The sequence below is a fragment of the Amblyraja radiata genome, chromosome 31, assembly GCF_010909765.2.
Source record: "Amblyraja radiata isolate CabotCenter1 chromosome 31, sAmbRad1.1.pri, whole genome shotgun sequence".
NCBI classification, from domain to species: domain Eukaryota; kingdom Metazoa; phylum Chordata; class Chondrichthyes; order Rajiformes; family Rajidae; genus Amblyraja; species Amblyraja radiata.
Window position 1 is genome coordinate 6,220,759 of NC_045986.1, and position 24,886 is coordinate 6,245,644.

At 46.2% G+C, this 24,886-nt stretch overlaps 1 non-coding gene across 1 annotated transcript; it reads right to left on the bottom strand.

Annotated features, from left to right (window-relative positions):
- Window positions 1–697: 697 nt before the first annotated feature.
- LOC116990678 lies at window positions 698–889 on the bottom strand. The gene has a single exon (XR_004416601.1). It is a non-coding gene; the product is annotated as a U2 spliceosomal RNA (small nuclear RNA).
- Window positions 890–24,886: the final 23,997 nt, after the last annotated feature.

A 24,886-nucleotide genomic window follows, 5' to 3' on the forward strand; every position in this document is an offset into this window, starting at 1 on the left:
TTGAGATTGGTTTCATGTGACGTAAGTTAGTACGTGGTGATTTAATTGGATATAAGGAATCGATATCTGGTGTCCATATTGCTTAGTGATTTCAGCAAATATTTTTGGTTTAAATGTATGTTTACAGTATTTAGCTCACCTGATAGGTGAGTTACTGATGGTCAAACATGTTTGACGACATACGGTTTGCAATTGTTAATAAATTGTCACCTAATATCGATGTTCTCCGCCCAAATGGTTTGGTATATGCCACCACTGATGTTGTTATCTTATAAACGAACATGCAAATTTGGTGGATTACTGAGCAAATGCTTCACTAGAATTAAGTAAGTTAATATATAATATGTTTAAGTCAATTCATATTGGCATTAAGTATTACAAGCTCAGTAACACATCAGGACACATAAGATGTTACTCAAAACAGGTGGAAGTGTACAACCATAATCCTTCCTGCCGATAAATTCCATGATAACACTACAGATTAATCCATTTGCCCCCATATTACAGGTATGGAGATAGTTTTGAACACTAGTATCTCAGCTCATAGGAAAGGTACAAAGTTCAGTAGCTGGTAATGCTGCTATATCCCAATTACTTTGCCACGTAGTTGATTGGTGGTTAATGCACCATGACTGATAGTCTTAATGAATACCAGATAACAACGTTGTGGATGGTCAACGTAAATATCTGGATATATATTTTGTGCACCGTTCCCAGAGGCACTGCAATACTGGTTCGATGCGTGGAGTGGACGGAGCAAGCCCCTATTCCATCTCCCTGTTCCAAAATTCAATTTAATATATGGTCCCTAGATAAGGGACGTATCAGATTATTAAACTGATAAGAACAGATACTACACTTGATCTTAGCCAAAAGGCCGAGAAGCGATGCAGCTAAAGCTGTATCCAAGGATAGTTTGTCGTTAATATATAGACATGCCATGACGGAATGTTTCTAAGTGTCAGGGCTAGTTGATTCTGGATAACTTTGACTTAAATGCCGCAACGCTCATCATGGTTACTCCATCCAGGTAATTGCGGTATATCCGAAACTTATATGAGAAGGTACTGAATAGTGTGCATCTTCAAGGTCGATGTCTACCATAAAGTATCCTTGGATCCATGGTAGTAGTTACAAATCCCATGAATGGGTATACCTGGTGAAATACTCAAGTGGTTTATCAACGATGGTGCGACATTCACCATCGTGGGAGGGTAGACCACTTGGGGTGCTTGCTGAATTGGTGGCAAGATATTAATTCTATTCCCCTTGTATTTATTTTTTGGTATATAACTACCAAGAGTGATAGCTTCCTAACCAGGGGTGATTCATCCACCCCTTGTTAGTACAACCCTTAACCTTTATGTGGTGGTAGGAACCATACTTATCTGTCTTCATTGTTGTTTTCTTCGGTTTCTGGTTCCTTGTTCTTGTAGGGACGATGTTTGTTGGGGGGTGGCGCATTTTCCCCTGGGGCCTGCTCTGGGCCGTGGCCTAAAATGCTACGGGTTTGGCATGCAGGCCCCGAGCTTTCACCAGTACCATGAGGTAGACGCCCCTGGTGGACACGTAGAGGTACTGCTGTCTGGTTTAGTGTGGTGCTCATTCCAGACTCTGCCCTCTTGTGCCGAATAGTTTGAACACTTCGTCCAGTTTTTTAGGACTGGTTTGGTAAGTGCCAGGTAGCAGGATCTGTGCTTGTGAGGTCGGCGTTCTCATAGTCCTGTTAATTTCATAGATTGAGGGCAGATTTGTGAGTTCATTTCAGAAGTTATGAGGTATACCGTTGAACAGTAGGGTCAGGTGTTTTGCCATACTACCCTGCCCTTCTGGAATGAGCAGGTGGACATGATAGCCGACGTCAAGGTACCAAATGCATTTTTAAAATATTTAGGTTAAATGCGCTGCTCAATGTATCCCCCAATAATGGCGGGCACTTTGAGTAAATGCAATTTAGGGGAGGCGTGATAAAACCAACGCCTCATGGCTACCTGTCTTGGAGAGGTTTTTTGGAAAAGACAGGTAGTAAGCTGGCCATCAGTTGAGACTGAAAAGCCATCTCGCTAGTGGTGGAGCCACATAGCGGCCACACCCAGCAGCTCTTCCTGATCCTGTACCTCAAGCATACTCCCGATATTGTTCAGCCAGTGACCCCTCTTCATGACCAGCCCAGCCACTGGTCACCCCAAAGCTAACCACACTAAGGAGGAAGCGATGGGCAGTGCCTAGGCACTGTGGAGGGTATGCCTGAACCCTCCAGCGAGACTGCCCCTCACGTAGCGTGTCTCGCAGGAGCTCCTGCTCCAGGAGCCGCTCCAGCGGCTCAGGCGGCTGTCTCTCTCCCATGCGGGTGGAGAGACGTCCCCTCCGACTAGTCGGAAGCCACCAGCCGGATGCCTCTTCGGATGGCTGAACTTCCAGCCCGCAGCTCAGGCACTAGCGGGACTGGCTTCGGCGCGGCGTGGGGATAGCGGAACGCCCGGTAATTGTTCCAACCGCCTTCTTCTAGAGCTTTTGTGCCTTGTAGAAGCGAGAGCGCCCCTCAAGCAGCGCGTCTCGCAGGCACCTGCTCCGAGAGCCGCTCCAGCAGCTCAGGCGGCTCTCTCACCCCCCGTGCGGGTGGAGAGACGTCCCGTCCCAAATCGGGAACACCTGCCGGATGCCTCTTCGGGTGGCTATACATCCAGCCCTCTATCGGGCTGGCCTCGGCACGGTGTCGGGGAATTGCGGAACACCGGGTCGCTCCTACCGCCTGTTGCTGCCCCCCTTCCCCCCGACGGGAAACGTTCCTCCTCGAACGGGGGACAGTTTTGTTCCAGAGCCTTTTTCTCTGCCTGTAAAACACAAGCAGAAAAAGGGGCTCCCCTGTAAAAGAAACCCGACCTCAGGATACTCACCCGACCGTCCGTTTCTCTGTTGCGGGAGCGCATAACTCCCGCTGCCGCTGTTGCACTGCTGGCGTAATGCCGCGCCTGCGCACTGAGCGGGTTCTTCACGTAGTCACTCACGTGACTCCGAAGTAAAATCCTGGTCCTCACCTACAAAGCCCTCCATCATCTGCCCCCCCCATATCTCACTGACCTCCTCTCCCCCTACCAACCCTCACGGTCCCTCAGATCCACATCAGCCGGTCTCCTCTCCATCCACAAGTCCAACCTCCGCAGTTTTGGGGACAAAGCCTTCTCCAGGGCAGCTCCCAGCCTCTGGAACTCCCTCCCCCAACTGATCCGCAATTCCGTGTCCCTCACCATCTTCCAGTCCCGCCTCAAGACCCATCTCTTCACCTCTGCCTATCCTTAGCCCCACGTCCCCCTCCCTTTTCATCTGTGCATGAATTGCCTCATATTGTGTTTTGAATTGAATTCTATCTTTAATTTGTGTACTAGTCATGTCTCTACTATTTATTTCATTCCCCTTACATGTTTTTCCACTACCTGCTAAATTTTTGTAAGGTGTCCTTGAGACTCTTGAAAGGCGCCCATAAATAAACTTTATTATTATTATTATTATTTCTTAAATCCATCCAGTGATTCCACAAATTCACAACTCTCTGGGTGAAATTTTTTTTTCTCACCTCAGTCTTAAATGGCCTCCCCTTTATTCTAAGACTGTGGCCCCTGGTTCTGGACTCGCCCAGCATTGGGAACATTTTTCCTGCATCTAGCTTGTCCAGTCCTTTTATAATTTTATATGTTTCTATAAGATCCCCCTCATCCTTCTAAACTCCAGTGAATACAAGCCTAGTCTTTTCAATCTTTCCTCATATGACAGTCCCGCCATCCCGATCAATCTCGTGAACCTACGCTGCACTGCCTCAATCACAAGGATGTCCTTCCTCAAATTAGACCAAAACTGTACACAATACTCCAGATGTGGTCTTACCAGAGCCCTAAACAACTGCAGAAGAACCTCTTTACTCCTATACTGAAGTCCTCTTGTTATGAAGGCCAACATTCCATTCTTCACTGGCTGTTGTACCTGCACGCCAACTTTCAGTGACTGGTGTACAAGCAGGGCTCGAAATTAACGGTTGCCCGGTTGCCAATGGCGACCTAAAGTGCCGTCGGGCAACCTAACAGCCGTCCCATTTTGCCCGGCTTGGCAAGCAACTCTGAGCGGCCCCCCTCTCTATCTCTCTGTCACTCTCCTTCTCGGGCCGCCGGGTCTCCGCTCTCCGTCCGCTCCTCATCCGCCGGCACGGCAGGCCGCCTTGCACATTCGCACTGCTATGGCCAGCACATCCTTTCCCCTGCACATGTGCATAACCACGGCCAGCGCATCATCAGCCGTCTGGTCGCTGCGACCACTGAAAACCAACGCAGAATCACTTCCTGGAGCTGGAGTAACTCCCTGGAGTAACTCTTGCTTCTGGTTTCCTGTTCCTCCAAAAATATTCCAAATAGAATTTAACCCACCACCACCAAACTCCAAACTCTGAAAAATAATAGTCTATTGCACATTATCTGTTGATTTATTGTGTGTTTATATATATATATCTCATGTAGATAGGGTGGTAAAGAAAGCTTTTGGTGTGCTGGCCTTTATAAATCAGAGCTTTCAGTATAGAAGTTGGGATGTAATGTTAAAATTGTACAAGGCATTGGTGAGGCCAATTCTGGAGTATGGTGTACAATTTTGGTCGCCTAATTATAGGAAGGATGTCAACAAAATAGAGAGAGTACAGAGGAGATTTACTAGAATGTTGCCTGGGTTTCAGCAACTAAGTTACAGAGAAAGGTTGAACAAGTTAGGGCTTTATTCTTTGGAGCGCAGAAGGTTAAGGGGGACATTGATAGAGGTCTTTAAAATGATGAGAGGGATAGACAGAGTTGACGTGGATAAGCTTTTCCCACTGAGAGTAGGGAAGATTCAAACAAGGGGACATGACTTGAGAATTAAGGGACAGAAGTTTAGGCGTAACATGAGGGGGAACTTCTTTACTCAGAGAGTGGTGGCTGTGTGGAATGAGCTTCCAGTGAAGGTGGTGGAGGCAGGTTCGTTTTTATCATTTAAAAATAAATTGGATAGTTATATGGACGGGAAAGAAATGGAGGGTTATGGTCTGAGCGCATGTATATGGGACTAGGGGAGAATACGTGTTCGGCACGGACTAGAAGGGTTGAGATGGCCTGTTTCCGTGCTGTAATATATATATATATATGATCTTGTGTATTATGGTGTATATATGGTCTTGGTATTGTGTGTATATATATATATATGGTATATAGACACACTGAACTTTTATCTCCTGTTCTGTATTATGTTTACATTTTCTGTTGTGCTGCAGCAAGCAAGAATTTCATTGTCCTATCCGGGACACAGGACAATAAAACTCTCTTGACTTGGACTTAAGCAAAAAAGGGTTCTTGGGGAAAAAAGAGTTACCTTAAATTTAGTTGCATCTGGTTGGGTAACTATGGTAGGGTGAAGACTATTCCATGCTTTAATTATGCGGGGGAACTCCAGGAAGCAGCCAGCATCTCTGGATAGAAGAAATTGGGTGGCGTTTAGGGTAGAGACCCTTCTTTACATTTCCTCTGGTTTTAGTGTTTTGAGTTTAATTTAAAGAAACAGGCCCTTCGGCCCACCGAGTCCACGCCGACCACCGATCACCTGTACACTAGTTCTATCCCACACCTTAGCGACGTAAGTCAAGAGTCAAGAGTGTTTTATTCTCTCACGTCCCAGTTAGAACAATGAAATCCTTACTTGCAACAGCACAACAGAATATGTAAACATAGTACTATGTAAACAATGTTATAAACGAGAAAACAAAACAGTGTATATTTATATATGAATATATAACTATATATATATACTTCGCTACGATAGAACTTTATTAATCCCAGGAGGTAAATTATATATATAATTTACCTCCTGGGATTAATAAAGTTCTATCGTATAGTATCGTGTGGGTAGGAAGGAACTGCAGATGCTGGTTTAAAATGAAGATAGACACAAAAAGCTGGAGTAACTCAACAGGTCAGACAGAATGTCAGGACAAAAGGAAAATATTACGTGATGGGTTTGGTCTGAAAAATGTTCCTGCACAACTTTGGAATGTGGAAGGAAATGAGCACCCGCAGAAAACCCATGCGATCAAAGGGAAAATGAGCAAATGCCATACAGACAGCACCCATATTCAGGATCAATTCCAGGCCTCTGGCAATTTTAAGCAGCAACTTTATGGCCAATGTGCTGCCCCATAGTCTTGAATTGAATTAAAACATACAGTAGCTGTAAAGGGGGACCTTGTTCACTAAGAGATTTAAGACTGAAAATGGATAGTTTCTTTTTTTTAGTAACCAAAGTTATCAACGTATTTTTTTTTGTGTGTTGGAAAATAAAATATAATGGCACAGCTGGTGGACGCTGCCTCACACACCAGAGATCTGTGTTCGATCCTGTCCTCGGGCACTGTCTGTGTTGAATTTGCACATTCTCCCTGCAAGCGTGTGGGTTTCCTCCCACATCCCATTGGCTTTGTAGGTTAATAACAATATAACTTGTCTCTGTAAAATTGCCCCTAATGTGTAGGGAGTGTGTGAGGAAAGTGGGATAACAGAACTTGTGTGAATGGGTAGACAAAAATGCTGGAGAAACTCAGCGGGTGAGGCAGCATCTATGGAGCGAAGGAAATAGGCGAGGTTTCGGGTCAAGACCCTTCTTCAGACTGATGTCGGGGGGGTGGGGGAAAAGAAAGGAAGAGGCGGAGGCAGTAGGCTGTGGGAAAGCTGGGAATGGGAGGGGAAGGAGTGAGAAAGCAACGACTACCTGAAATTGGAGAAGCCAATGTTCATACTGCTGGGGTGAAAACTACCCAAGCGAAATATAAGGTGCTGATCCTCCAATTTGCGGTGGGCCTCACTCTGGCCGTGGAGGAGGCCCAGGACAGAAAGGTCGGATTCGGAATGGGAGGGGGAGTTGAAGTGTTGAGCCACCGGGAGATCAGGTTGGTTATTGCGAACTGAGTGGAGGTGTTGTGCAAAGCGATCGCCAAGCCTGCAATTGGTCTCACCGAGGTTGATCATACGCTGAATAATCCAACTAGATTTTTGTTTGGAAGTGGAAAGAAATAATAGAAATTGCATTTATTGCAATGTGTAAAAAGAGATGAGATACTGTATTATAATTTTGCTGCATGTCATTGTGGTATATATCATGTCTTGATTGGTGAATATGTTTAGTTTGTGACTTATTTGAAGCAGAAATAATATGTGAATGCTTCATTGACCATAATTCCGACTGGTAACTACGCACTTCGTCCGAGCATGCAAGCCGTCTTAAAGGACCACCTAAACTGTCATTTGGCAACCTAAAAAGCTGCCAAGGTTGCCCGGCTGCAACAGGGAAAAAAAGTTAAGCGAGACCCCTGACAAGGACACCCAGGTCTCGTTGTACCTCCCCCTTACCTAACCTAACCCCATTGAGATAATAGACAAAAGTGCTGGAGAAACTCAGCGGGTGCAGCAGCATCTATGGAGCATAGATGCTGCTGCACCCACTGAGTTTCCCCAGCACTTTTGTCTACCTTCGATTTTCCAGCATCTGCAGTTCCTTCTTAAACCCATTGAGATCATAATCTTCCCCTTTGTTTTTGCCACCAAAGTGGATAACCTCACATCTATCTATATTATACTGCACCTGCTACGCATCTGCCCACTCACTCAACCTGTCCAGGTCACCCTGCAACCTCCTAACATCCTCTTCACATTTCACACTGCCACCCAGCTTTGTGTAATCCGCAAACTTGCTAGAGTTGCTCCTAATTCCCTCTTCCAAGTCATTAATATATATGATAAACAGTTGCGGCCTTGCGGCACTCCACTCACCACTGCCTGCCATTCTGAAAAGGACCCGTTCACTCCTACTCTTTATAACCATATAAACCATATAACAATTACAGCACGGAAACAGGCCATCTCGACCCTTCTAGTCCGTGCCGAACACATAATCTCCCCTAGTCCCATATACCTGCGCTCAGACCATAACCCTCCATTCCTTTCCCATCCATATAACTATCCAATTTATTTTTAAATGATAAAAACGAACCTGCCTCCACCACCTTCACTGGAAGCTCATTCCACACAGCTACCACTCTCTGAGTAAAGAAGTTCCCCCTCATGTTACCCCTAAACCTCTTTACTTCCTGTGTGCCAACCAATTTTCTATCCACGTCAACACGCTACCCCCAATACCATGTGCTCTAATTTTAGTCACCAGTCTCCCGTGCGAGACCTTATCAAAGGCTTTCTGAAATACACTACATCCCCTTCATCCATTTTACTTGTCACATCCTCAAAAAATTCCAGAAGATTAGTCAAGCACGATTTTCCTTTCATAAATCCATGCTGACTTGGACTAATCCTTTTACTGCTATCCAAATTCCCCATTATTACCTCTTTAATAATTGACTCCAGCATCTTTCCCACCACCGAAGTCAGGCTAACTGGTCTGTAATTCCCCATTTTCTCTCTCGCTCGTTTCTTGAAAAGTGGGATAACATTAGCTATCCTCCAATCCCCAGGAACTTTACTTCTTAGATGGAGTGGTAAAGAAGGCATAAGGTATGCTTGCTTTCAGATCAGGAAGTCATGATGGCCCTTTCATAGGACTTTGGTTCGGCTACATTGGAGTATTGGATGCAGTCTGATCGCCCCATTACAGGAAGGATGTGGAAACTTTAGACATGAGAAGGTTCACCAGACTGATGCTGGATTAAGAGGTATTGGCTACAGGGAGAGGTTGGACTTGGATTGTTTTGTCTGGAATACCAGAGGTTTCGGGGCCACCTGATATAAAATTATGAGAGGCATAGATAGGGTAGATAGTCAGAATCTTTTTCCCGGGATGGAAAAATCTTGTACTATATGTATGCGTGCTAGCCATTTCAAAGAAACGACTAAACATGAAAACAATCAAACCATCTACAGTGCACAGATAAAGGTTGAAGGTTCAACATTTAGTCTAAGATATAACACTGAAGTCCGATTAAAGTCTAATTAAAGATAGTTCAGAGGTCTCCAATGAGGTAGATGGGAGGCCAGGACCGCATTCTTTGAGGGGACAGTTCTGTTGCCTGATAACAGTTGTGAAGTAACTTTTCATTAATCTGGAAATATGTGTTTTCAAATTTCTGTACCTTCTGCCCGATGGGAGAGGGGAGATGAGGGAATGACCGAGGTGAGACTGGTCCTTGATTATGCTGGTGGCCCTGCTGAGGCAGCGTGAAATGTAGATTAAGTCGTTGGAAGGGTGGGGGGGGTTGGTTTGTGTGATGGTCTGGCCTACGTCCACAACTCTCTGCGGTTTCTTGTGGTCTTTGATGGATCTGTTCCCAAACAGTGCTGTGATGCATCACAATAAGATGCTTTCTATGGCGCGTCTGTAGAAGTTGATGAGCGGTGTTGGGATATGCTGAAATTCCTCAGCCTTCTAAGGAAGCAGAGGCGTTGCTGTGCTTTCTTGCCCATAAATTTCAATGTGTAGGACAAATTGCTGGTGATATTTATTCCTAGGTGCGTGAAGCTTTTGACCATCTTTACTTTGGTGCCAACAATGTAGACTGGGGTGTGTGTACTGCTTTGCATCCTAAAGTCAATCACTATCTTCCCTGTCGTGCTGACATTGCGGAAGAGGTTGTTGTCTTGGCATCATGTTACTAGATTTTCAATCTACTTTCAGTACTCCATCTCCAAGGATAGATGGCTGAATGGATAAAAAAGTCAAAGTAGCCTTTATTGTCATTCAGACCTTTTGGTCTGAACGAAATTTTGTTGCCTTGCAGTCATACATATAATAAAAATGACATATAATACATACATATAATAAAAATGACAAAAACACACAATAAACACAAATTAACATCAACCACAGTGAGTTCACCAGGCACCTCCTCACTGTGATGGAAGGCAAAAATCTTAAAGTCTTTGTCTCTTCCCTCCTTATTCTCCCTCTGCGCCGAGGCGATCCAGACTTCGGATGATGTGACCCCGCCGGGCGATGGTATGTCAGTCCCGCGGCTGAATCCAAGCACCGCGAACTGGCCGGTTCAAACTCCGCGGCCCGGGGCAGTCGAAGCTGCCGCCGTCCAGTCCAGCGTTGTTTTCGGGAGCTCCGGAAAAACAGGTCACCAACCTGTGACCTGCGAGCTCCCGATGATGTCGTCCACCGATCCTCCGAGGTCGGGCCGCCGCTGCCGCCGGAACGCCACAGCTCCGAGATCGGGCCGCCGATACCGCCGGAACGCCACAGCTCCGAGGTCGGGTCGCCGCTGCCGCCGGAACGCCAGAGCACCGAGGTCGGGTCGCCACTGCCGCTGGAACGCCACAGCTCCGAGATCGCCAGCTCCGCTATTAGGCCTCGACGCAGGCGGAGATGGAGGCGGGGGATACGACAAGAGAAGTCGCATCCCCCCCGAAGGAAGAGACCAAAAACACGTTTCTCCCCCCCCCCCCCCCCACCCACACACATACACAACCTAATAAACCAAAAATTAACTAAAACAGGACAAAAGAACAACAAAAAAAAGAAAAAACAAACTGACTGCTAGCGAGCCGCAGCTGCTTGCAGCCATCTTGGAAATTAGCTTCATGGAAGGAAGCAGAGGGTGATGGTGGAAGGTTGCTTCTCGGACTGGAGTGCATCATGGTTTGGTGCTGGGCCCGTTACTATTTGTCATCTATTCTATATCAATGATTTGGATGAGAACATACACGGCAAGATTAGTATGTTCGCAGATGATACAAAAGTGGGTGGTTTTGCAGATGGTGAAGATGGTTGTGAAAAATTGCAGCAGGATCTGGATCGATTGGCCAAGTGGGATGAGGAATGGTTGATGGAATTTTATTCAGAGAAATATGAGGGGTTGCATTTTGAGAAGTATAACACGGCAGGCCCTACACAGTGAAGGGTAGGGCTCTGGGTAACGATGTAGAGCAGAGGGATCTAGGAGTGCAGGTGCATGGTTCCTTGAAGGTGGAGTCACAGGTAGATCGGGTAGTCTAAAAGGCTTTTGGCACATTGGCCTTCATCAGCCAGAGTATTGAGTATAGACGTTGGGAGATCATGTTGTAGTTGTATAAGACGTCGGTGAAGCCGCATTTAGAGTATTATGTTCAGTTCTGGGCACCGTCTTATAGGAAATATATTATCAAGCTGGAAAAGGTACAGAGAAGATTTATAGAGGATGTTGCGAAAACTAGAGGGTCTAACCTATAGGGAGAAGTTGAGTGGCTCTATTCCTTGGAGTGCAGGAGGATGAGGAGTGATCTTATTGAGATGTATAAGATTATGAGAGGAATAGATCGGGTGGATTCACAGTCTCTTGCCCAGAGTAGGTGAATCGAGAACTAGAGGACATAGTTTTAAAGTGACGGGGAAAAGATTTAATAGGAATCTGAGGGGTACCTTTTTCACACAAAGGGTGGTGGGTATATGGATCAAGCGGAGATTGCCAGAGGAGGTAGTTTAGGCAGGGACTATCCCAACGTTTAAGAAACAGTTAGACAGGTGCATGGATAGGACAGGTTTGGAGGGATATGGACCTAATGCAGGCAGGTGGGACTGGTGTAGCTGGGACATGTTGGCCGGTGTGGACAAGTTGGGCCAAAGGGACTATGACTCCATGTCTCATCATTATTCGATATCCATCCATTGAGCTGAAAGGGGTGCATAAAGATTCACAAGGATGATACCGTGACTGGAGGGCTTGAGTCATAAGGAAAGACGAGATAGGCTGGGGCAGAGAGGTGGCCTTACTGAGGTTATGTGGGACATAGATCTTCGTTAATTGATCTTATCTTAACTAATGTTCCTCATAAATATTCTGCTGCTTCTGTTTTTGCAAATGACATCAGTGACCACTGTACAAAAGTTTCTAAAACCAAACCGCGTGTCATCAAAAAGCGGGACATGAAACATTTTGTGGAGCAAGCATTTTTTCATGACCTGTTTCTCTTTGGCTGCGAGAAAATTAATGTCATTCCTGATGTTGAAAATGACTGGAAATTCTTTTATGATGGTTTTATTGAAATTGTTAACAAGCACCCTCCTTTTAGGAAGTATAGAATAAGGGGCAGGGATAATGCATGGTTCACGTCAGAGTTATCCATTTTACTCCATGAGCGGAATGTGGCATGGTCTAAAGCCAGGAGTACTGGTCTTGGATCAGACTGGTCTTTAGGCAGCTGCGAAATGCAAGCACAGTTGCAATTAGAAAAGCCAAAGCTGATAATTTCCTTACTGAAACTTCAAATAACCTAAACAATCCGTTGAAATTCTGGAAAACCATTAAATCAATAACTGGAAATAAAAATGTTATTGAGCTACCTCCATGCATTGTCAAAGACTCTACCCAAATTTATGAAAAGGCTGACATGCTTGGTTGTTTTAATGAGCATTTCATTGCCTCTGGTTCACTTTTCAACTCTCAAAACACAGCTCAAGGCTCCTCTGCTTGCTCTGATAGTAGTTGTTTTTTTGAGGGACAAGCCTTTACTTTTGACGCTGTTACACTTTCAGAGGTGCATAAGGCCCTGAGATGTTTAGACACAAAAAAATCGGCAGGTCCAGACAACCTTGAGCCTTACTTCTTAAAGTTAGCTGCTGATTTTATTGCATTGCCTCTGACTTGTTTTTTTAATCTATCCCTGGAGACAAACGAAATTCCCCTTATTTGGAAATCTGCCTTTGTTCTCCCACTGTTAAAAGGGGGGGACCCCACTGTGCTAAACAACTATAGGCCCATCTCCAAACTGTCTGTTTTAATTAAGGTGCTGGAATCCATTGTAAACCAACAACTGAAGGACTTTTTATCAACTAACAGTATTTTGTCTGAATTTCAATCTGGTTTTAGGAAAAAATATAGTACGTCAACAGCTGCTTTAAAAGTAGTAAATGATTTTATTGAATTTTTAGACAATAAGCAACACTGTGCAGCCCTTTTCGTTGACCTATCAAAGGCTTTCGATACTGTGGATCATGCCTTATTGTTACAAAACTATGCAGCATCGGTTTGTCTGATCAAGCTGTCTATCTATCAGGCAGATCCCGGTGTGTGCGAGCAGAAGGTATTACTTCTAGCTCTCTTAATGTATCCAAGGGTGTGCCACAGGGATCGGTTCTAGGACCTTTATTATTTACTATTTATATTAATAGTCTAGATCATAAAGCTCCGAACGCAAATTTTCACTTTTATGCTGACGACACAGTGATATATTGCTCTGCGTCTACCCCAAATCAGGCTCTCTGTCTGCTCCAAACTGCTTTTAACACTGTGCAACGTAACCTGTGTGATTTAAAACTTGTTTATATGGTTAAATGCTGACAAGACAAAGCTCATGCTGTTCACTAAAGCTAAATCAAAGCCCTCGGACCTCCCTCCTATCACCACTTTGCAGGGCTCTGTGGTTGAATCTGTGTCTCAATATAAATATCTGGGAATTATAATTGACGATTCTCTCTCTTTTAAACCTCATATTCAGCAACTTGTGAAAAAACTAAAGATAAAATTAGGTTTTTACTTTAGAAACAAATCTTGTTTTTCTTTTGAAGCCGAAAAAAGACTTGTTGCTGCAACGTTTATGTCTGTGTTGGACTATGGTGATGTTTTATATATGAATGCATCTTCAAAATGCCTACAGTCTTTGGACACGGTCTACCACGGAGCACTGAGAATTGTTACTAATTTTAAAACCCTCACGCACCACTGCACTTTGTATGCTCAAGTTGGATGGTTTGCCCTGTCCACCCGCAGACTCCATCATTGGCATATCCTTATTTATAAGACTATCCTCGGTGTTCTTCCTTCATACCTGCAGAAGTATGTAATTCGAAAAAGCACAGGAACTTATCAGCTCCGCTCTGAGGACTTGTTCTTACTAACTGTACCTAAAGTCCGTACTGAACTGGGGAAAAGGGCATTTAGTTATGCTGCTACCTTCGCATAGAACCAGCTGCAGAATGAACTGAAACTTAAGGAGCTGGTTTCTATAAACAAATTTAAATCCCTTCTTAATGATGTTGAAGCGGGCTCTTCTGTCTGTACATGCTTTGTTTGATGATGTTCTGACTGTGACTCTATTTATATGTTCTCTGTTGTTTTTAAATTATTGTCTGTAACTGTGGAACTGTGCTGCTGCCTGTCTTGGCCAGGACTCTCTTGTAAAAGAGATTTTTAATCTCAATGAGACTTCTCCTGGTTAAATAAAGGTTAAATAAAATAAAAATAAATAGATAAGGTGAAGGGTCAGTCTTTATCTCAGGGTCAGAGAGTCAGAAACTGGAGAGCACAAATTTAAGGTGAGAGGGGAAAGATTTAAAGGGGATTTGAAGGAAATATTTTGTCAGATGGTGGTAGGTGTATGGAACAAGGTGCCAGAAGAAATAGTTAAGGCAGGTTCAATAACAACATTTGAAATACATCTGTGCAAATGCATGAATAGAAAAGGTTTAGAGTGATGAGGGTCAAATGGAAGTAAATGGGACTAGCCCAGGTTGGCAACTTGATTGTCATGGACAAATTTGTCCAAAGAGCTGTTTATGATCTGTATAAATGTTAGAGTCATAGAGTGATAATGTGGAAACAGGCCACTTGGGCCAACTTGCCCACACCAGCCAACATGTCCCAGCTACACCAGTCCCACCTGCCTGCGTTTGATCTTTATCCCTCCAAACCTGTCCTACCTGTTTTAGGTGGTCCTTCCCTGATACTTGCATGGTGTGAATTTCAGCAATCACATATCAACCGGAGAACCAACCTCACCCGTGTTCTGAGGTTGACACTATTGGTCTGGAAAAACCACAACAATCTTCTTTTGTCTTTGCTATGATTCTAGGAAAGGAGAAGATTTATTCTTCATTCCTATTTTCTTCTTCATCAGTCATCCTTGACTACACTAGGTGCTGTGAAGACACTTTTACTGCACCCTCAGTCATACAGCATAGAAACGGGCCCTTCGACCCAAATTGCCCATGCCAACCAAAGTGCCCCTTCTACACTTGTCCCGCCTGTCCATGTTAGAAGTTACCTAAAATTGGAGAATTCAATATTCATACCATTGCAAGCTACCCAATTGGAATATGAGGTTTATAGTAGAATACGATACAGTTGTGAGAATCTACCATCTGCATCTGCACATTTGCTTAGTATGATAAATCATTGTTATATACTGTACAGGTCTGATATGGAAAATTGTGAATTGAGATTTTTGAAATGTTTTACCAGACAGGATTGTAAAATGCTGGATAATTATATTGTTACAGTTAGCATTGATGAACCTGAAACAAACAAATTGTCATAAAATTCGCCAGACGTAACGGAAGTCCCTCAACATACAAATACATCTACTGTAGTTTCCACTCCCTCTGAGGTCTCGGCATCATTTCGAAATTGTGATATGCAGCACTGGATATTTCAATTTGGCCAAACAAATTTTTTATAAATATGTGTAAGAAGGAACTGCAGATGCTGGTTTAAACCGAAGATAGACAAAAGGCTGGAGTAACTCAGCGGGACAGGCAGCATCCCGCTAGTCCCGCTGACTTACTCCAACTTTTTGTGTTTATCTTCTCATAAATATGGTTGATTAATTTCTTTTTTTGTAATCCATGCGTCCATTAATAAAGCTCAGGATTCCCAATGCTTCAGCCACTTTCTCAGCCTTTCTTTTAGCTTAATTAATTGTCATATGCACCAAATGCAATGCAACTCCTTGTATGCATGAAGTTCACAGAGTGCACAGCATACATGATGATGATAGATACAACATAAACACCTTGCTTGTTTGCATTAATTTATATCTGTATATCTCCTAGATCTCTCTGTTCCTATACCACTTTGACAATTATGCTATCTCCCTTCCAAAACAGTTCGCATTTATCCATACTATTTCAGCTAACATTTATTTGCTCATTTCACCAGTCTGCATCTCTTTGAAGTCTTATGATCCTCAAAGTTTATAGTGCTTCCATTGTTTCTCATATTTGCAAATCTGAAAATTACATTCTGAAAACGAAGCACAAGCCATTAACATATATAAATGGTTCCAGTATCACCCATCAGGGAATACTACTACATACTTCTCTCCACTCTTAAAGACACCAGTTCACTAATTCTCTGCTTTCTGTTGCTTAATCAATTTACATTTAATGCACTCTCTCCTAATGCACACCCTTAAAAATTCCAATTTGAAGAAGGTTCCTGACCCAAAATGTTGCCTGTCCATTCCCTTACACGATCCATCATCAGTCAGGGCATTGAGTATTGAAGTTAAGATATTATGTTACAGTTGTACAACTAGTTGCTGAGGCCATATTTGGAGTAGAGTGTTCAGTTTTGGTCACCCTGCTATAGGAAGGACGTTGTTCAATTGGAAAGAGTGCAGAGATGATTTACTAGGATATGAGGGTGTGTTCTTTCAGGAGAGAATTCCAGATACTGGTTTAGATCGAAGGTAGACACAAAATGCTGGAGTAACTCAACGGGACAGGCGGCATCTCTGGGGAGAATGAATGGGTGACGTTTCGGTTCGAGACCCTTCTTCTATTGAGAGAGGTTGGGAAGGCAATTACTTTATTCCTTGGAGCACAGGAGAATGTGGGGTGATCTTATAGATGTATAGGGAGGTTGCACGGCAGTCGGGTCACGACCTGGAGTACACGTGGTGAACTGCAGGTAAGCACTTACCATGGATTCCAGTTTAGCGGGCCCGTCTTCTGTCCCAGCATCTGGATTCCACAGTGACTGATTCCACACTCGCAGACCCCGGGCTTTCTATCCTCGAGGGCGGGGGTGGGGGATGGGGGGTGGGGGGGGGGGGGGGAGGAGGTCGGGGGGGGGGGGGGGGGAGGGAGGGTGAGGTGCCGATGCAGCGCGGTCAGTGACTCTGGGTGGGCGGAGGGACCAGACTGTCCCCAACTCTGCTGCAGATAACGGGGATGTTGCCGGGTGGTCGGTGGGGGAGGGGGCGGGGTGCTCGGTGGGGGGCTAGTGACTCTGGGTGGGCGGAGGGACCAAACTGCCCCCAACTCTGCTGCAGCTGATGGGGACCTTTCTGGGTTTTCGTCCCCGTGTGTCCGCTGCCAGGAGCCGTGGCCCCGCTCAACCCGGTCCCGTTTGTGGGCGCTGCCGACCCACAGCCCGTGACAGAGTGGCTGCACATAGGGAGGGTGGGCGGAGGGCGGCCGTGACCGGACAGCGCTGACCCTGGGGGGGGGGGGCTGTCCCGAGGGATGCGCTCCTTCAGCCGCTTACACCTCAGTGCTCGGGTTCAGAGCAAAGATACTAGAGCATTTGGTTCAGAGCACTCAGTCACCATCCACAATTATTTATAGCGCAAAAATTGACCATTTCAGCAGTTATTAACAGGTTAGAAAGTACGAGTTTTGTGTGTTAACAGTGTATGTCGGAAGCTGCCATGTCCTCCAGATGGATTGAGCTGCTCCGTGCGTCACGCCCTTTGACCCGATGACCTTACGTGCAACCCTCCTATATAAGATGATGAAGAGAATAGATAGGGTAAATGTAGAGTCTTTTACACAATAGTGGAATCTAAAACCTGGGGATATGGGTTTAAGGTGAGAGGGGAAAGATTTAATGGGAAACTGAGGGGCAACCTTTTCCATACAGAAGGTGGTGGATATACGGAATGAGCTGCCAGAGGAGGCACTGAGGCAGGTATAATAACAACATTTAAAAGGCATTTGGACAGGTACAGGTCCATAAATGGGGCATCTTGGTTGGCATGGACTAGTTGGGCTGAAGGGCCTGTTTCTGTTCTGTTTGACTATGACTATTCTGGTAGCCCCACTGAGATCTCCCAGCAATATACTTTTGGTCAAGATACCAGCATCTACAGTTTCCAGTGTCTCCTCTTAAAGACGACATAATGGGTTTGTTGTTGAGATTTATCACATGCCTCTTCAAAATGCATATACACCCTCTCCCCTCCCCAGGTCTCCAGAGGTTTCCGTTCAGGTTTCCTAAGTGGGACAGGGTCACCTTCTGCGGCTTCAGTTTCCATGTCCCGGGCAACTCCCGCGCATTATCAAGTTAGTTAACCACTTGCCTTTAATTGTATTTCCTTACGTCAAGATCTCTTAACTTAATACAACAATCAAGGAGAAGGCACAGGAGCCTGGGAACTGTGATCTCCTGGTTCAAGGACAGGCCTGTAAAGGTTTGTAAAGCTGCAGCAAATAAGAAACTCATGGTTTCCTTCTCAGCACATAAAACAAGTAAATGCTCTTGACTTTCTCCCAACCTGCAAAATTGAAACTGATTGTTCTGTAGATCAGTTTATCCTTGTGACATTTGTTTGAAAAAGATCGTAACAGTTCTTCAGTCCTTGAGCACCATCCCAATATCTACAGATATTTGGAAGATTATAGCTAACAAACACATAATATACGGTGCCCTCCATAATATTTATTTATTTGCCTCTGCATTCCATAATTTGAGATTTGTAATAGAACAAATCACATGTGGTTGAAGTGCACATTGTCAGATTTTATTAAAGGGTATTTTTATACACTTTGGTTTCACCATGTAGAAATTGAATTGAATTGAGAATCGAATTGAAATTGAAATTGAATTGAATTTCTTTACTTGTCATTCAAAAACAAGTTTGAAAGAAATGTTATTACCATGCAGTCATAACAATAAAAAAAGCAACAAAACACACAATTACATAATTTAACATAAACATCCATCACAGTGGCTCTCCTCCAGGCACCTCCTCACTGTGATGGAAGGTAAAAAAAAGTCTTATCTCTTTCTTGCTTCTTCTCCCATGGTCAGGCAGCCAAACTGCTTCGTTGAGGCGATCGAGGCTCCCGAAATTACAGCTGTTTATACATAGTCCCCCCATTTCAGGGCACCATTATGTTTGGGACACATGGCTTCACAGATGTTTGTAATTGCTCAGGTGTGTTTAATTGCCACCTTCATGCAGGTGTAATAGAGCTCGCAGCACCTAGTCTTTCCATCACCTTTGGAAACTTTTATTGCTGTTTATCAACATGAGGACTTAAGTTGTGCCAATGAAAGCCAAAGAAGCCATTTTAAGACTGAGAAACAAGAATAAAACTGTTAGAGACATCAGCCAAAACTTAGGCTTACCAAAATCAACTGTTTGGAACATCATTAAGAAGAAAGAGAGCACTGGTGAGCTTACTAATCGCAAAAGGTTTGGCAGGCCAAGGAAGTCCTCCATAGCTGATGACAGAAGAATTCTCTCTATAATAAAAAAAAAATCCCAAACACCTGTCCGACAGACCAGAAACACTCTTCAAGAATCGGGTGTGGATTTGTCGATGACCACTGTCCGCAGAAGACTTCATGAACAGAAATACAGAGGCTGCACTGCAAAATGCAAACCACTGGTTAGCTGCAAAAATAGGATGGCCAGGTTACAGTTTGCCAAGAAGTACTTAAAAGAGTAACTACAGTTCTGGAAAAAGGTCTTATGGACAGATCAGACAAAGATTACCTATAACAGTGATGGCAAGAGCAAAGTATGGAGGAGAGAAGGAACTCCCCAAGATCCAAAGCATACCACCTCTTCTGTGAAACACGGTGGTGGGGGTGTTATGGCCTGGACATGTATGGCTGCTGAAAGTACTGGCTCACTTATCTTCATTGATGATACAACAAGGTGGAATCTCATGTAGATAGGGTGGTAAAGAAAGCTTTTGGTGTGCTGTCCTTTATAAATCAGAGCATTGAGTATAGAAGTTGGGATGTAATGTTAAAATTGTACAAGGCATTGGTGAGGCCAATTCTGGAGTATGGTGTACAATTTTGGTCGCCTAATTATATGGATGACTACAAAATAGAGAGAGTACAGAGGAGATTTACTAGAATGTTGCCTGGGTTTCAGCAACTAAGTTACAGAGAAAGGTTGAACAAGTTAGGTCTTTATTCTTTGGAGCGCAGAAGGTTAAGGGGGGACTTGATAGAGGTCTTTAAAATGATGAGAGGGATAGACAGAGTTGACGTGGATAAGCTTTTCCCACTGAGAGTAGGGAAGATTCAAACAAGAGGACATGACTTGAGAATTAAGGGACAGAAGTTTAGGGGTAACATGAGGGGGAACTTCTTTACTCAGAGAGTGGTAGCTGTGTGGAATGAGCTTCCAGTGAAGGTGGTGGAGGCAGGTTCGATTTTATCATTTAAAAATAAATTGGATAGGTATATGGATGGGAAAGGAATGGAGGGTTATGGTCTGAGTGCAGGTAGATGGGACTAGGAGAAAATAAGTGTTCGGCACGGACTAGAAGGGCCGAGATGGCCTGTTTCCGTGCTGTAATTGTTATATGGTTATATGGTTATAACTGCTGATGGTAGTAGCATAATGAATTCTGAAGTGTATAGACACACCCTATCTGCTCACGTTCGAACAAATGCCTCAAAACTCATTGGCCGGCAGTTCATTCTACAGAAAAGACAATGATCCCAAACATACTGCTAAAGCAACAAAGGAGTTTTTCAAAGCTAAAAAATGATCAATTCTTGAGTGGCCAAGTCAATCGCCTGATCTGAACCCAATTGAGCATGCATTTTATATGCTGAAGAGGAAACTGAAGGGGACTAGCCACCAAAACAAGCATTAGCTAAAGATGGCTGGCAGAGAAGGCACCCAGCAACTGGTGATGTCCATGAATCGCAGACTTCATTGCATGCAAAGGATATGCAACAAAATACTAAACATGACTAATTTCATTTACATGACATTGCTGTGTCCCAAACATTATGGTGCCCTGAAATAGGGGAACTGTGTAACTGTATAAACACTGCTGTAATTTCTACATGATGAAACCAAAATGTATAAAAATACCCCTTATTAAAATCTAACAATGTGCACGTTAACCACACGTGATTCTTTCTATTACAAATCTCAAATTGTGGTGTACAGAGGTAAATAAATAAATGATGGGTCTTTGTCTCAAATATTATGGAGGGCACTGAATGCTATTCCCTGTGAAGTACAGGGTGAATCCCATCTAAACCAGGGGATAGAGTGGATGTGGATGTTTCCACTCATGGGAGAATCTAGGACCAGAGGTCATAGCCTCAGAATTAATGTGGAGCAGACTTGATGGGCCGAATGGCCTGATTCTGTTCCTATCACTTATGACCTAAAATAAAATATTGAAACTGGTCTTTCTAAAATATTTGCTTTGGAAACCCATGAGAGCTGTTGTAAAAGCAGGGCGGGTACACACAATTGCTGGGGAAACTCAGCGGGTGCAGCAGCATCTATGGAGCGAAGGAAATAGGCGACGTTTCGGGCCGAAACCCTTCTTCAGACTGATGGGGGGTGGGGAAAGAAAGAAGGAAAAGGGGAGGAGGAGGAGGAGCCCGAGGGCGGGCGGATGGGAGGGTGGGAGGAGACAGCTAGAGGGTTAAAGAAGGGGAGGAGACAGCACGGGCTAGCCAAATTGGGAGAATTCAATGTTAATGCCATAAGGACGCAAGGACCCCAGACGGAATATGAGGTGCTGTTCCTCCAATTTCCGCTGTTGCTCACTCTGGCAATGGAGGAGACCCAGGACAGAGAGGTCGGATTGGGAATGGGAGGGGGAGTTGAAGTGCTGAGCCACCGGGAGGTCAGGTAATAATAATAATAATACATTTTATTTAATGGGCGCCTTTCATACATCTCAAGGACACCTTACATAGTAATCGGAATAAAAACATATAATCGGAATAAAACAAGTAATTAAAGACATCACAGTGACACAAATTAAAAACAGAATTCAATCCAAAAACAGAAAATCAAAAACACAGTGTGAAAAGAGAGCAGCGGCAGCCAAAGCGCGCTAGCGTTCACTCTCTCTTCACGGCAGCCATCTTGGTAGGTTATTGCGGACTGAGCGGAGGTGTTCGGCGAAACGATCGCCCAACCTACGCTTGGTCTCACCGATGTAAATCAGCTGACATCTAGAGCAGCGGATGCAGTAGATGAGGTTGGAGGAGATACAGGTGAACCTTTGTCGCACCTGGAACGACTGCTTGGGACCTTGAATGGAGTCGAGGGGGGAGGTGAAGGGACAGGTGTTGCATTTCTTGCGGTTGCAACGGAAAGTGCCCGGGGAGGGGGTGGTGCGGGAGGGAAGGGAAGAATTGACGAGGGAGTTGCGGAGGGAGCGGTCTTTGCGGAAGGCAGACATGGGGGGAGATGGGAAGATGTGGCGAGTGGTGGGGTCACGTTGGAGGTGGCGGAAATGGCGGAGGATTATGTGTTGTATTTGCCGGCTGGTGGGGTGAAAGGTGAGGACCAGAGGGACTCTGCCCTTGTTGCGTGTGCGGGGATGGGGAGAGAGAGCAGTGTTACGGGGTATGGATGAGACCCTGGTGTGAGCCTCATCTATGGTGGCGGAGGGGAATCCCCGTTCCCTGAAGAACGAGGACATTTCCGATGCCCTGGTATGAAATGTCTCATCCTGGGAACAGATGCGGCGTAGGCGGAGGAATTGGGAGTAGGGGATGGAGTCTTTACAGGGGACAGGGTGGGAAGACGTGTAGTCCAGATAGCCATGTGAGTCAGTGGGTTTGTAATGTATGTCGGTCAGGAGTCTGTCCCCTGCGATGGAGATGGTGAGGTCAAGGAATGGTAGGGAAGTGTCGGAAATCGTCCAGGTGTATTGGAGTGCCGGATGGAAGTTGGTGGTGAAGTGGATGAAGTCAGTCAGTTGTGTGTGGGTGCAGGAGGTGGCACCAAAGCAGTCGTCAATGTAGCGGAGGTAGAGGTCAGGGATGGGGCCCTGGTACGTCTCGAACAAGGATTGTTCAACGTGCCCGACAAAGAGGCAGGCGTAGCTGGGGCCCATGCGTGTGCCCATAGCTACGCCTTGTGTTTGGAGGAAATGGGAGGAGTCAAATGTAAAGTTATTGAGGGTGAGGACCAACTCCGCTAAGCGGAGGAGAGTGTCAGTGGCTGGGTATAGGTTGCTCCTCTGGTCGAGGAAGAACCGGAGGGCTCTGAGGCCATCCTGGTGGGGGATGGAGGTGTAGAGTGACCGGACATCCATGGTGAAGATGAGGGGGTGAGGGCCCAGAGAGTGGAATGCGTGGAGGCGGCGGAGAGTGTCTGAGGTGTCTAGAACATAGGTGGGGAGGGATTTGACCAAGGGGGATAGGATGGAGTCAAGGTATGTGGAGATGAGTTCGGTGGGGCACGAACACGCAGAGACAATGGGTCTGCCGGGAGAGCCGGGTTTGTGGATTTTTGGGAGAAGGTAAAAACGGGCCGTGCGGGGCTGGGGAACGATGAGTTTGGAGGCTTGGTCAGGTAGGGCGTGGGAATTGATGAAGTCGGTGATGGTGCTAGAAATGGTGGCCTGGTGCTCGTCAGTGGGGTCATGGTCCAAGGGTAAGTAGGAGGAGGTGTCCGAGAGTTGGCGCGTGGCCTCAGCTTTGTAGAGATCGGCGCGCCAGACTATCACGGCACCTCCCTTGTCGGCTGGTTTGATGACCCAGTCTGGGTTTTTGCGGAGTGATTCGATGGCAGTGCGTTCAGAGGGGGAAAGATTGGAGTGAGACAGGGGAGTGGAGAAGTTGAGGCGGTTGACGTCGCGGCGGCAGTTCTGAATGAAGAGTTCCAGAGCCGTGACTTTATGAGGGGGGTTCCACGAGGAGGGGGTGCGTTGGAGACGGGAAAAGGGGTCATCATTAGAGGGCGAGGACTCCTTCCCATGGAAGTGCGCTGTGAGGCGGAGACGACGGTAGAAGCGCTCCAAGTCATGGTGGGCGCGGAACTCATTGAGATGGGGACGGAGGGGGACAAAGGTGAGACCTCTGCTGAGGACAGACCACTCAGGTGGGGGAGAGGGGGAGGTCGGGGGGGATGGTGAACACCCGGCAGGGGTGGGAGTTGGGGCCAGAGGAAGGCAGGTGGGTAGACTGGGGACGGGGCGATGGGTGGGGGGGGGGTTGTGGGTGTTGGAGGGGTGGTGGGTGGTCAGGGGGTGGGGGGGAGAGAGGGCTGTAAGGTGGGTGGGGAAGAGCGGGTGTGACATGGTTGGGGGGGGATGGGGGAGGGTCAGCGGAGCAGCCACTGAGGTTAGCACGGCTGGGCAGACGGGCGCTAGGACCCAGTGGAGTTAAGTCCAGGAGAGTGGGAGTAAGCAGCGTGGAGGCTGCAGGCCCAGTGCAGAGTCCAGGCTCCAGGTAAGGCGACGGCTGTGGGTTGCTGGAGGGGGGTGGAGTGGCGCGGGTCACCGGACCCGATGGTCGGAGTCCAGTGGTGGTAGAGTCGGGGTCCGCGGGCGATGCGTGGGTGGTCCCGGTGGGCGGAAGGTCGGCAGGTCGGCGGCGAGATGAATCGGGTGCGTAGCGGCGGCCATGTTGAGAGAGCCCCGGTCCGGCGGCGTTGTCGGGTAGTTCGGGTCGGGCGGCGATGTCGGAGGAATCGGCGAGGGGGAGAAAGTCCGAGTTACCGTAGAAGCTGCGAGGCTGGGCGTCATCGGTAGGCAGGTGAGGGTCGGCGGCGGCATCGATGTAGAGGTCGGTGAAGGCGGCGTCCCGGTGAGTATGGAAGTCGCTCCTCGTGGCCAAGATGGCGTCGCGGGACTCGGGCAGGCGATGCGGGCCAGAGTTGGGGCCCGGAGTCTGCGGGCGGTCGAGTCGCGGAGTGTAGGCGTCGGGAGCGGCCTGGAGTCGGGATAATTTAAGGTCCTTGGTGGAATTAAGGTAGGCCAGGAATTTTTTATTAAAGAGGTGGATCTTCCGGCGGATGAAATACAGCTGGGGTCCGTTGCAGGTCTGGGTTAGTGAGGCCTGAAGTACAGGGAGTGTCGATGTGAGGTCCTGTTGGTGCCGGCGCATCGCGACCAGGGTGGATCTCAGTGCCCGGTTGGAGAATTGCTGGGTATGCCGGTGGAT